General features: G+C 49.0%; 1 long non-coding RNA gene and 4 other non-coding genes across 5 annotated transcripts in view; all 5 read left to right on the forward strand.

The window, feature by feature from the left end:
* The window catches only part of LOC103351271 (uncharacterized), a 159,936-nt gene that overhangs the window by 106,342 nt on the left and 40,271 nt on the right, over window positions 1-13,323 (forward strand). Inside the window, exons 25-31 of the long non-coding RNA XR_016217283.1 lie at window positions 5,327-5,447; window positions 5,843-5,885; window positions 6,608-6,732; window positions 7,131-7,471; window positions 9,146-9,423; window positions 9,808-9,853; window positions 11,492-11,612. This is a non-coding gene — a long non-coding RNA (uncharacterized LOC103351271). The remainder of the gene's footprint in view (window positions 1-5,326; window positions 5,448-5,842; window positions 5,886-6,607; window positions 6,733-7,130; window positions 7,472-9,145; window positions 9,424-9,807; window positions 9,854-11,491; window positions 11,613-13,323) is intronic.
* Window positions 5,518-5,598, forward strand: LOC127483911 (small nucleolar RNA SNORD115). Its single transcript, XR_007910702.3, has one exon. It is a non-coding gene; the product is annotated as a small nucleolar RNA SNORD115 (small nucleolar RNA).
* LOC127483898 (small nucleolar RNA SNORD115) lies at window positions 6,804-6,884 on the forward strand. Its single transcript, XR_007910689.1, has one exon. It is a non-coding gene; the product is annotated as a small nucleolar RNA SNORD115 (small nucleolar RNA).
* On the forward strand, window positions 9,481-9,561 carry LOC127483951 (small nucleolar RNA SNORD115). The gene has a single exon (XR_007910742.1). It is a non-coding gene; the product is annotated as a small nucleolar RNA SNORD115 (small nucleolar RNA).
* Window positions 11,684-11,764, forward strand: LOC127483935 (small nucleolar RNA SNORD115). Its single transcript, XR_007910726.1, has one exon. It is a non-coding gene; the product is annotated as a small nucleolar RNA SNORD115 (small nucleolar RNA).

The raw sequence follows: 13,323 nt of genomic DNA on the forward strand, positions 1-13,323 counted from the left end.
TGGATTTTTGTGTAAGGTGTAAGGTAGGGGTCTTGCTTCATGCTTCTGCACGTGGAAATCCAGTTTTCCCAGCACCATTTATTGAATAGACTGTCCTTGCTCCAGGAATTAGTTTTAGATCCTTGATCAAATATAAGTTGGCTGTAGATGTTTGGGTTGATTTCTGGTGTTTCAATTCTGTTCCATTGGTCTATCCATCTGTTTCTGTACCAGTACCATGCTGTTTTCATTACAACTGCCCTGTAGTATGTCCTGAAATCTGGTATTGTGATGCCTCCGGCTTTGTTTTTGTTGTACAAGATTGCTTTAGCTATTCGAGGTCTCTTGTGCCTCCATATAAATTTCAGCACCATTTTTTCCAGATCTGAGAAGAAGGTCTTCGGTATCTTGATTGGTATTGCATTGAATCTGTAAATTGCTTTTGGGAGAATGGACATTTTGATGATATTGATTCTTCCAATCCATGAGCATGGAAGATTTTTCCATTTCTTGGTATCCTCTTCTATTTCTTTCTTTAAGGTTTTGTAATTTTCATCGTAGAGATCTTTAACGTCTTTGGTTAAGTTTATTCCAAGGTATTTGATTGTTTTTGTAGTTATTGTGAATGGGATTGATCTTAGAAGTTCTTCCTCAGCCATGGCATTGTCTGTGTATACAAAGGCTGTTGATTTTTGTGCATTGATTTTATACCCTGCTACTTTGCCAAACTCTTCTATGAGTTCCAATAGTCTCTTAGTAGAGTTCTTTGGGTCCCCTAAATACAGAATCATGTCATCTGCAAAGAGGGATAGTTTGAGTTCTTCCTTCCCAATTTGTATCCCTTTAATTTCTTTTTCTTGCCTAATAGCTCTGGCTAGAACCTCCAGAACTATATTGAATAGCAGTGGTGAGAGTGGGCATCCCTGTCTGGTTCCAGATCTCAGTGGAAATGCTTCCAACTTTTCCCCATTCAATAGGATGTTGGCTGTGGGTTTTTCATAGATTGCTTTGATTGTATTGAGGAATGTTCCTTCCAAACCCAGTTTGCTTAGAGTTTTCATCATGAACGGGTGTTGTATTTTATCAAATGCTTTCTCGGCATCTATTGAGATAATCATATGGTTTTTCTTCTGCAGTCTGTTAATGTGGTGTATCACATTGATTGTCTTGCGCACATTAAACCATCCCTGCATACCAGGGATAAATCCCACTTGGTCTGGGTGGATGATCTTTCTGATGTGTTGTTGCATTCTGTTGGCCAGAATTTTATTGAGGATTTTTGCATCTATGTTCATCAGGGATATTGGTCTGTAATTCTCTTTCAGTGCTGCATCTTTTCCCGGCTTAGGAATTAAGGTGATGCTGGCTTCATAGAAAGAATTTGGGAGGACTCCCTCTTCTTCGATTGTTCTGAATAGTTTGAGAAGAATTGGAGTTAGTTCTTCTTTAAATGTCTGGTAGAATTCAGCAGTGAATCCATCTGGTCCTGGGCTTTTCTTTGTTGGGAGGGCCTTTATTACTGTTTCAATTTCTGTCTCAGTTATGGGTCTGTTTAGGTTTTCGATGTCTTCCTGGTTCAATTTAGGCAGATTGCATGTGTCCAGGAATCTATCCATTTCTGATAGGTTTCCCTGTTTGCTGGCATACAAGTCCTTGTAGTAATTTCTGATGATTCTTTTTATTTCTGTGGTGTCTGTTGTTACATTTCCTTTTTCATCTCTGATTTTATTGATTTGGGTCTTTTCTCTTCTTTTTTTAGTTAGTTGGGCCAATGGGGTGTCAATTTTGTTTATTTTTTCAAAAAACCAGCTCTTCGTTTGGCTGATTTTTTGTAATGTTTTTCTTGATTCAATCCTGTTGATTTCTTCTCTGATTTTAATGATTTCTCTTCTCCTACTAGATTTGGGTCTGATTTGCTGTAGGTTTTCTAGATCCTTGAGGTGAATTGAAAGCTCATCTATTTGGTGTCTTTCCAATTTCTTGATGTAGGCACCTATTGATATAAACTTTCCTCTTAACACTGCTTTTGCTGTGTCCCATAAGTTTTGGTATGTTGTGCTGTTATCCTCATTTACTTCCAGAAAGTTTTTGATTTCTCTTTTGATTTCTTCTATGACCCATTGTTCATTCAGGAGCATGTTGTTCAATCTCCATGTGTTTGCGTATGCTCTAGGGATTCCTGAGTTGGTAATTTCCAACTTCATTCCTTTATGGTCTGAGAAGCTGCATGGTATGATTCTAATTCTTTTGAATTTGCTGAGACTCGCTTTATGGCCTAGTATGTGGTCAATCCTAGAGAAGCTTCCATGTACTGCTGAGAAGAATGTAAAATCTTTAGCTGTAGGATTGAAAGTTCTGTATATATCTGTTAGATCCATTTGGGCTATAGTGTCGTTTAAATCTACTGTATCCTTGTTGATCTTCTGACCGGATGATCTGTCTATTTCTGAGAGTGGAGTATTGAAGTCCCCCAGTACTACTGTATTGGGGTCTAAGTCTCCCTTTAAGTCCGTTAATAAATCTTTTAGATAAACTGGTGCCCTGTAGTTAGGTGCATATACATTGATAATTGTTATATCTTCCTGTTGAATTGATCCCTTAATCATGATATAGTGTCCCTCTTTGTCTCTCTTAACAGTTTTTGTGGTAAAGTTTATGTTGTCCGATATTAAGATGGCTACGCCCGCTCTTTTTTCATTTCTGTTGGCATGGTATATCTTTTTCCAGCCTTTCACTTTCAGTCTGTATGGATCTTTGTTGGAAAGATGTGTTTCTTGTAAGCAGCAAATAGATGGGTTTTGTTCCTTAAGCCAATCAGCCAATCGGTGTCTTTTAACTGGACAGTTCAGGCCATTCACGTTCAAAGTGACTAATGATAAGTGGTAACTTTGCCCTGCCATTTGCCAAAGATAAGTTCTAATATATGCTTTGAATTCCCTGTGATCTTTTGCTGTGAGCTTTCCTTCCTTGGTTTCCTTCCTTTACCTTCTTTCATATTGATGACCGTGTTTCTGTGTTTCTGTGTGTAACACATCTTTAAGCATCTTTTGCAGGGCTGGACGAGTGGCAACAAATTCTTTCAATTTCTGTTTGCAATGAAAAGTCTTTATTTCACCTTCATTCACAAATGATAGCTTTGCAGGATATAATATTCTGGGCTGGCAGTTGTTCTCTCTTAGTACCTGGGCTATATCTCGCCATTCCCTCCTAGCTTTTAGAGTTTCTGATGAGAAGTCAGCTGTGAGTCTGATTGGAGATCCTCTGAGAGTAATCTGACGTTTCTCTCTTGCACATTTTAGGATCTTTTCTTTATGTTTCACTGTGGAGAGTTTAATTACAACGTGTCGTGGTGAGGATCTCTTTTGGTCGTGTTTATTAGGGGTTCTGTGGGCTTCCTGTACTAGGATGTCTCTGTCCTTCTCCAAACCTGGGAAATTTTCTGCTAATATCTCACTAAAAAGGCCTTCTAATCCTTTCTCCCTCTCCATGCCTTCAGGAACTCCTAGAACCCGAATGTTGGGTTTTTTAATAGTATCCTGAAGATTCCCGACAATATGTTTCAGATTTCTAATTTCCTCTTCTTTTCTTTGGTCTGACTGTATCCTTTCCTGTTCTCTGTCTTCTAAGTCCGATATTCTCTCTTCTGCTTCACCCATTCTGTTTGTAAGGCTCTCTATTGTGTTTTTCATTTGATCTATTGAATTCTTCACTTCAGTCACTATCACAGTTTCCTGTTGTACTAGTTGTTTCGTTTCATTTTGATTCCTCCTTAATATTTCATTTTCACGAGAGAGATTTTCTATCTTGTCCATTAAGGATTTGTGTAGTTCAAGAATTTGTTTTTGAGAACTTCTTAATGTTCTTATCAATTTTTTGAGATCTGCTTCTTGCATTTCTTCTATGTCATCATCTTTATAATCTTGAATTGGGGTGTCTTTTTCATTTGAGGGCGTCATGGTGACTTCCTTGTTTTTATTACCTCGGTTTTTGCGTTTGTTATTTGGCATATTGGAGATATTTGGTTTCTTCACTGTGGTGCTTTTTCTTGTTATACTATGACTCTAGATTAAGTGGACTATCTGTTTTTGATGGAGCCTTAGGGCTTGAGATGGGTGTGGCCTGAGAGCTCTGTTTGGTGTGCCAAAGGTGACACTCCCAGGTTAGGCGTGGTAAATCTCTCTCTCTCTCTCTTTTTTTTTTTTTTTTTGATTCAAAAGGGAAGTAATTCCGCACAGCTGAACGAAGTTGGAGGTAGTTAGCAGGCAAATGATATACCCACAGGAGCCAGAGATCGGAAGCTCTTTCCCAAGATCCCCACAGGGAATCTGTTCGGCCCTCAGAATGGGCTCAAATTCTCCTTCAGCCTCCCACTGGGTTGCCAAAGTTACGGAATTGTAGCGTCTCTGGAGAGTGCTCACGTGAATTCCGTGAGTTCTCTCCCCCACCGTCTCTTTTTTCACAGTCTCAGTTCAGTAGCACCACAAATTTACTAGCTCCTAATCTCCTGTTAATTCGCCCCGCCCAGAGTCAGGTTTTTCTGCTAGGCTCAGGGCCGGTGCAGACCTGAGGTCGCTCTGCTTATGACGTATGTCCAAGATGGCGCCTGCTCTTTGTCTTGCTCGCCCTTGAGAGGTGAGCGGAGAGAGAGAAACCCGTGTCCGTACTAGTCACCCTTTTTTCTCTCTCTCTCTCTCTTCCAGTTAGCCTTGTGAACTTCCCCCCCCGGGGGTCGTTCCCTCTAGTCTCCTCTCTCCGCTTGCCTGCCGGTGTCTCGGGCTATTGAGGTTCGGCTCACCTCGCGTTCCAGCGCTGGTGTGTTGAGTCTGCCGCTGATGTCCCGAACTGTGAGCTCCCACGCTCTCCACGCAGGTCCGCTGTGAGTCACGCGTTCCGGAAGAGTTTCTTCTGCTGTTTCCTCCCCTACTCTTCCTTGAACCTGCAGTATCTCCACTTTTATCAAACCATCTCTCCCCAGACTATCAGTGTGCTCCCTTCCTATTCCGCCATCTTGCCGGCCTCTCCTATGACCAGTTTTCAAATGCCAAGGCTATGTCAGTGCTTGCTTGTCCATCTCAGGTACTGGCCTGGACCTGGGTCACTGAGGCAGGATGGAGCATTGGAGGAAGCCACATCTCTCAGTGAGACCCATCCCGAGTTTCCTCTTGGTCCAATGTCTGACAGGCCCAGCCATTCGCACGCGAGGTTGGGGAACTTGTCAAAACACCACGCCTAAAAGATGGTCTCCTGGCAATTTCAACCGGACTGGTAGGGGCAAAGCCTAAACTTGAGCCAGGGTACTCTACTGTTCCCTCTGTCTGTTCACAGTTATATCCTTCCTTGTCCACAGATGATGTCACCAAAGGAAGCCCCTGTGGGTTCCACTGCCATGGTGGCAAGGGCTGTCATCAAGGCCCAAGCAGCTGAAGGTGTCAGGCCTATTGGAGTAGGAAACATCCATGCTTCCAATGGTAAGCTAATCCATCCAGGCCCTGAACTTGGGGTGGTGAAGGGACATTCTGTGGTGTACTTCCTAAGGTTGGGTCGATGATGAGACCTCATACTGTCTCGAAGAGAGATGATGACTTAAAAATCATGCTCAATAGGATTACGCTGAGGCCCAGCTTACTGACAGTGGTACAAGGGACCCCAGAGTCCCCACATGCCTTCCAGGGGAGGAGATCTTGGTGACTGCAGACCCCGAGGCTACCTATGCAAGGTCACAGTTCCCAGGCATGGGCAGATACTTGTCACGTGTATGTCAAGGATCCTACCTCCTTTGACCTGGTTTGTGCTCCCTGTGGGCCATGGCTGTGCCACACTGGGTGCACCTTTTTCAGATCCTTCATCCCATTGTGTTTTTTAGTGAGACCTGCTGCTCATGGGCACCTTTGCTTCTAGAGTCCCAGGTGAGTTGATGATGGAGTTTCATGAGGCATGCGTGAAAGCAGAGTGTCTTGGTGGTTGAGCCAAAGTGAGCCCTAGGAGCAGACCCATGGAGGTACAGGAAGCCGCCTTGGGCACCACTCCTGTTTGAGCTGTGTTCCGTTAGGCACTGAGGTCCAGAATGCCTTATATGATCCCTGGGCAAAATGAGGTTAGCAATGGTTCCTGAGGGAGGGTTCCTTTGGGACCAGTGCCACCACATGGCCGGTGTGAGCTGCAGGGCATATGGTTTTTCTTGCTTCTGTGGCTGAAAGTATGCATACACTAGGGATAGGGTCTCTGGGTATGCAGCTCAGATTTCACTGGATGTCGTGAACCACACCAAGGCAGGGAGGGAAGTTTGTTTGGCGGGACAGCCAGCTCTGCAAGTGCTGGGCAGCCCAAGCTTCATGTTGGTCGCAAGCGTGCTGGAGCTTAGGTTCCAGGGATGCTCCAGCCGGTACCTGGTCAGGGGGATGCTGACCACTGACTTAAGTGCCATGGGCCAGGACACCTGCAAGAAGAAGCAGTGGGGGAAGCAGCTTCCCTCTCTGGTGCAGTGACCTACAGGCCAAGCAGTTTGTGAGCGAGGTGATAGGAGCTTCTCTGACCCTATCATGCCTGCTAATCCTTATCTGGTCCCATGGGGTCAAGTCAAAATCTGGAACCAGCATTTTTTGAGCCTGCCCCTGCTGTCTACTCACAGCTGACCTCTTCCCTCTGCTCCTGTGGGTTCCAGTGTACCTGGGACAAGGCCAAGGTCAAGGCCCATGACCCATGAGCTTCTGGTACCAGCCCCATTGGCAAAGGAAAAGTCCCTGACTGCCTGAGGTGAGCTATTCCTCCAGGGCCCTAGAGGTGAAATAGTGGCAATGGGGTCCCATGGTGTGGCTCCTGTGGTTGGGTCGATGATGAGACCTCATACTGTCTTGAAGAGAGATGATGACTTAAAAATCATGCTCAATAGGATTACGCTGAGGCCCAACCTAGTGACAGCGGTGCAGCAGGACCCTGGGTTCCACAATGCCTTCCAAGGGAAGAAAACCTGGGGCCTGGACACCTCAAGGATCCCCAGGCCAGGATGCAGTCCCCAAGTAGGATTGGCTGCTCGAGCAGAATTCACCAAGCTTCTTCCTCCTTGGGCTTGGGGTTTGCTCCTTGCTGGCCACGTTGAAATGTCCTGCTAAGTGTTCCCCCTTCATCTTCTTTTATCCCCTTGTCTTTTTCAGTAGAATTTGCTGCCCAGCAATTCACCCTTGCATCCTGGGTCCCGGGTGTGTAGATGCCAAGGATCATGGAGCCTCTTCTCGGGAACTGGGTGTCAGGGCAGATCACTCAATGCAAACCTGAGTCGTGGAACAAAGACCACCAATGCTAGGTCACAGTCCCCAGGCATGAGAAGATACATGAGCAGTTTCTGCCAAAGCTCCTACCTCCTTGGGCTTTGTGCTCCCCATGGGCCGATGGCTTGAGCCACACTGTGCACACCCTCCTCAACTCCTTTCTCCCCACTGTTTCTATCAGTGAGCCCTACTTTGCCCAGAGGACACCCCTGTGTCCTGGGTCCCAGGTGAGTGAATTGTGGGGATTCATGTGGCAAGTGCATGGGAGCAGAGGGTGTTGGTGGTTGAGCCAAGGGAGCCCCTGGAGTGGACCCACAGAGATACGAGAAGCAGCCTCTGGCCAAGCTCGTGCGTGAACTGTGCTTCTTTGGGCACTGAGATCCAGAACACTTTATGTGAGCACTGGGCCTCGTGAGGTTGGAGGCAGTTCCTGAGGCAGGGGTCACGTGGAGCAGAGCAAGTACTCAGCCAGTGTGCACTGCAGGGCCTCTGGGTTGGCTTGCTGGTATGAATGGAAGTATACATACACTGGTGATAGGGTTTCCATATGAAAGTAGAGCTTAGATTCCATAGGATGCCTTGACCATGGACCACTACAAGGTTGCTAGGGAGATTTGATGGGGCAGCTGGCTCTGCAGGTGCTGGGAAGGTTGGGAGCTGCACGTGGGTCACAAGGACACTGGAGTTTAGGTTGCAGGGACTCTCCAGTCAGTGCCCGATCAGTGGGGTGCCAAACACTGACTTAAGTGTAACAGGTGAGGACACCTGTGGATTGATCCCATGGCTTGCCTTGTCCAGGGGGACACTTTTACACACCACATGGGTGGGCTTCCAAATGAGTTGAGCCCATCAAGATGCCAGGGACCCTCATGAACCTGGGCATCTCTAAACCACAGGAGGGACCAATTCCCCATGGAAGGAGTGGGTCATGGTCTAGCCTGATGCCCATACCCCTTGTTTGGGATGTGTATTTTTTGGTAGGGGGCAGTGACCGTGGGAGGAAGTATCCCTGAGGAGCTACTTCCTGAGCTCCCGGGATGCACTGTGTGCATGCAGCCTTTTCCTGAGCTCCCAGGCCTAATCTGAATGCCGTGTTGGTTTGGCCAGGGTCCTTGGGGGCTTCCTTGGAGATCAGGCCTGCTTGTGGGGACATTGCTAAGATACCACAGAAGACCACTCAAAGCAGTAAGGGGAGTTTTTCAAGGCAGCTGGCTTTGCAGGTGCCTGGCAGCCTGGGAGCTTTACAGGCATTGAGGGGTCCACAGCTTAAGACACAGGGACACTGCAGCCAGTACCCAGACAGGTGAGTGCCAGCACCCAGCCAGGGCACCTGTTGGGTGAAACCTGACATGCCCCATCCCCGCCACTTGCCACAGGCAAGGTCTGATGTTCACTTGCCACATGGATAGACTTAGACTGAATTTAGCTCATTAAGGATGTCAGTGCCCATCCTGGTCCTGAGCTCTCATTCCTGCATGAGGGGCACCAAGTCCCCATGAAAGAGTGGGCCATGGTCCAGGAGAAAACCTCTTCCCTGTTTTGGGAATGTCTGGTGGACTGTGGTGGTCAGTGAACATAGGAGGAATTTGTCTCTGAGGTGCACAGCCCGAGCTCCAGGGATGCATTGTGTGTATACGGCCTGCACCTGAGTACCTGGGGCTGAAAGGGGAGACCGTGTTGGAGGCCCACATCTCCAATGGGGAATCCTTGGGACCACCTCATGCTGACAGTCCTCTGATGACAAGGACAGGCTAGCACTTGTATCTCCAGCCTGGGTACCAGTCAGGACCTAGATCTTGGGGGAAGAAGGAGCAATAGGGTTAGCTGCTTCAGGCATGGTGACCCTGCCAGAGTACCCCTATCTGGTCAGTGACCACAGGCCCAGTGTTTTTCTTTCACAGTGGGCAGAGCTTTCCTGAACCAAGACACCTTCAGGGGTGGCCTCCTGGAAGCCTAACCTTGGCTGACAGAGCCAAAGGACACTCTGGAGCCAGTGTGCCCTTGCCTGCCCCTGCTCTCAGTTCACACCAGACTCACACCCTGTCCCATGGGTGATGGCAACAAGGAAGCTACTATGGAGTCCAGCGCTCCAAGATTAAGGGCTGTGGTAAGGCCTCAGCGGCCCAAGAGCTGGTGCTGCAAGTCTGGTTGGCAAAAGGAACTTCTGGGACTGCCGGAGGTAAGCCAGTCCACCCAGGCCCTGAATGTGGGATAGCGCCAGGGATTTTCTGGGGTTGAGTCGATGATGAGACCTCATACTGTCTCGAAAAAATATGATGACTTAAAAATCATGCTCAATAGGGTTATGCTGAGGCCCAGCCTAGTGACTGTGGTGCAAGAGGACTTTGGGGTAACCAGGTGCCTTCCAGAGGAGGGGACCCTGGGGACTGCAGACATTTTGACCCCCTGAGCCTGGTTGAGGCCCACGTAAATGAGCGGCTGCTCATGCTGGATGCAGCCCAAGCTCCTTCCTCCTTGGGCATGGTGTGTGCTTCCTGCCGTCTAGCAGGGCAGCACTGGGGGCTTCTTTCTCAGCTCCTTTTTTCCCCTTCTTTTTTTTTAGTGGGACAAGCTGCCTGGTGAAGGCACCCTTTGACCTGGGCTTCTAGGTGAGTGGTTAGAGGATTATTGCTGGGCCTGTGTGGGGCAACAGGTGGTCTGGGCAGGTTATCTAATGGGAGCCTGAGTGGTCTCCTGGAAACACTAGAAGGCAACCTCAGGCAGTGCTGTGAGTGATATGTGCCTTTCTAGGCTCTGAGGAGCAGAACGACTCACCTGGCCCCCTGGCCTGGTGCAGGGGCAAAGAATTGAATAGAAATGTTTCTTGAGGGAGGGTTCACATGGGCCAGTGCTTTCACTTGTCCAAGGTGGGTTGCAGCAGCTCTGAGTTGCCTTACTCATGTGACCAGAAGTGGGCAGACACTAGAGATCAGCCCTCTGAACAGGGCATAGATCATATTCCCTGGGAGACCTGGGCGGAGGACTAAACCGAAGCAGTGAGGGAGTTTTGGTGGGGAAGCCAACTCTGCAGGTGCTTGGAAGCCTGGGAGCTTTACATGGATCATGGGGCCGCTGGAGCCCAGGCTGCAGGAATGCTCTGGCCAGTACACATTAGGGGGATGCTGACACACAGGCCATGGTGCTATAGGGTGGTCTCATCTCCACTGCTAACCTCAGTCAGTGACTTGTGTTTGTGGCCCAGAGGGGTCCTAAACCTGAGTTGAGCCCAGTAATAATGACAAAGCCCCTCCTGGGCCCAGGCTTCTTCTCTGCCATGGGAGGTTTCCTGTTCCAAAGTGAGGAGTAGGCCATGGCCCAGCCCCATGCCTGTACCCCATATCTGGGATATGTACATGACTGCACCAAAGGAGGAACACAAAGGAGGAATGTGTCTCTAGGGGACACAGTCTGAGCTCCCAGGATCAAGTGTGCACATGCAGCCTGGCCCTTAGTGTTAGCTATGGTAAGTTAGGGCCCCAAGGAAACCTTCTTGGATGTGTGTCACGTCACCAGTCTCAGATACCAAGGCTGTGCTAGCACTTGCTTGTTCACCCTGCAGGGTGGTGCCAGGTACATGCATTCCCCACAGCTTGCCTGCTACAGGCCCTGTGTTCATAGACCACATGGGTAGATTTCTGAAAGCCTGGAGCCCAGCAAGGATGCCAGATGCCAAGGACCCTGCTGGGCCTAGGCTCCTGCTCCTCCATGGGAGGGAGAAATTCCCCATGGGAGGAGTGGGCCATGTATGGTTCTGCAGTAGGCAGTGATTAGAAAAGGAAATGTCTCTGGTGGGCACATCCCAAGCTGCTGGTATGAAGTGTGTACATGCAGCCTGCACTTGAGCACCCAGGCATGGTCAGAATGGTGTTTTAGATCCAGAGCCCCACAGTGCCTCCTTGGGTGCCTTTCATGTGACCTATCCTCTGGGCCAATGTGTGCCAGTTCTTGGTTGTCCAGCCTATGTCCTGACCAGGACCTTGGGGTCAAAGGCAGAAAGAAGCAATGGGAGTAGCCCCTTCTAGCTACCAGGGTGGCCCAGCCTGAGTGAGCCTCTCTGGTCCCATGCCCAATAGACCCAGAAGTTTGTGGATAATAGGGGTGGAGCTTGCCAGACCCTGCACACCAACATGGGTGGCCTCCTGGATAGCCTCACCTGGGCTGGTGGGGAAGAAAGCACACTCTGGAACCAATGTTCCTGGAGCCTGACTCTGCTGTCTATTCATACCTTACCTGTTCCTGTCCCACAGATGATGTCAGCGAGGAAGGCCCTGTGGGTTCCTGTGCCCCTGGAGAAAGAGCTGTGCTCAAGGTCTCAGCAGCCCATGAGCTGCTTGTGCCAACCCCATTGGCAGTCCCTGACTTGCCAAGGTAAGCCAATCCATCCAGGCTCTAGAGGTGAGACAAGGCAATCCATATCCCATGATGTGGTTCCTCTGGTTGGGTCGATGATGAGACCTCATACTGTCTTGAAGAGAGATGATGACTAAAAAATCATGCTCAACAGGATTACGCTGAGTCCCAGCCTAGTGACAGTGGGTCAAGAGGACCTTGGGGTAAACAAGTGCCTTCCAGGGGAGGAACCCTGGGGACTGGTGAATTTGAGACCCCTCATGCCATGATGTGGTCCCCAGGCAGGAGAGGCTGCTCATGGAGAATGTACCCAAGCTCCATCTTCCTTTGGTATGGTGTATACTCGCTGCTATCCAAGGTGTGGGCTGCACTGGGGGCTCTGTTCTCAGGTCCTTTCATCCCCTTCTGCCTTTCAGGGAAAAGTGTGGACTGGCCACGCACCCTTTCATCAGGGGTACCTCGTGAGTGGATGGACTGTGTCATTCGGCCTGTGTGGGTCAGCAGGAGTTCTGGACAAGTCACCTTATGCAAGTGTGAGGTGTGAACCCACAGAGATTTAGGAAGGCAGACTCTGGCCATGTTCCTGACTGAGCTGTGCCCATCTTGGACTCTGAGGTCCTTACTTGAAACCCGGGCCTGGAGAGGGGGTAAAGCAAGGAATATCAGTGATTTCTGTGGGAGGATTCACATGGGGTCAGTCCCCCCATTTGCCACTGGTTGGCTACGGCCACCCTGGATTGCCTTGCTGTATAGCCAGAATTGGGTGGACACTGTGGATCAGGCCTCTGTGCAAGGCATGATTTTAGTTTAAGTAGAAGGCCTGGGTTCAAGTTACCATGGCAGGGAGGAAGGTTTGGCAGGCTGCCACTTTGCTGTTGCCTGGCAAGTGGGATTTTCACATGGTTCCCATGTCAGAGAGAACCTAAGACCCAGAGACACTTTGGGCAATGCATGTCCAGGGTTTGCCAACATGTGGGGCAGGGCACTTTCAGGGTGATGCCAGGCACACAACATCCCACTACTTTTCTCATCCATGGACTGGTGTTCGCAGACCACATAGGTGGACTTCAGACTGAGTTGAGCTCAGCAAGGATGCCATGGACCCTCCTGATCTAGGGCTCCTACTCCTCCACAGGAGACAGCAAGAAGTGATCCAGTCCGATGCCTGTAATACATCTTTCAGTTGTGTATGTGACACTTTTGGCAGCGACTATTGGAGGAAGTTGTCTCCATGGGGGATGGCCTGGACTCAGAATGCACTGTGTTCATGCAGCCTGCACCTTAGCATAAGGGCATGTCTAGTGATGCCATGTTCGTAGTTCCAGGGCTCCGTGAGGGTGCTTCTTGAATATGTCTGTTTGGAATTGTCCTCTCATACTTAGGTTTAGTCATTGCCTGCCTGTACAATCCGGTTCCTTATCAGGACCTGGGTATCAGAGGCAAGAAGGAGCTGGAAGTAGGCGCTTCCAGCAGAACGATTCTATCCAAGTGGATTTCTCTGTCCCAGTGACCACAATGCCCAGTAGTTTTGCAGGCCAGGTGGGTGGAACTTGAGTGACCCACCACAGCTACAGGATGTGCCTCCTGTAGCCAGTGTTCTGGAGACAAGATTGTTCCTGAGCTTGGTTGGCCTGCTCAGATCCCAGGTATGACTTTCAGGCAGGGTGCCAGAAAAAGGGGTAGCAGTAGCCCCTCTGGACACGTGAGGTGGACTAAGTGGGTCTATCTG

This window comes from Oryctolagus cuniculus, chromosome 12 (assembly GCF_051225735.1).
Source record: "Oryctolagus cuniculus isolate XC-2025 breed Fujian yellow rabbit chromosome 12, ASM5122573v1, whole genome shotgun sequence".
NCBI classification, from domain to species: Eukaryota; Metazoa; Chordata; class Mammalia; order Lagomorpha; family Leporidae; genus Oryctolagus; species Oryctolagus cuniculus.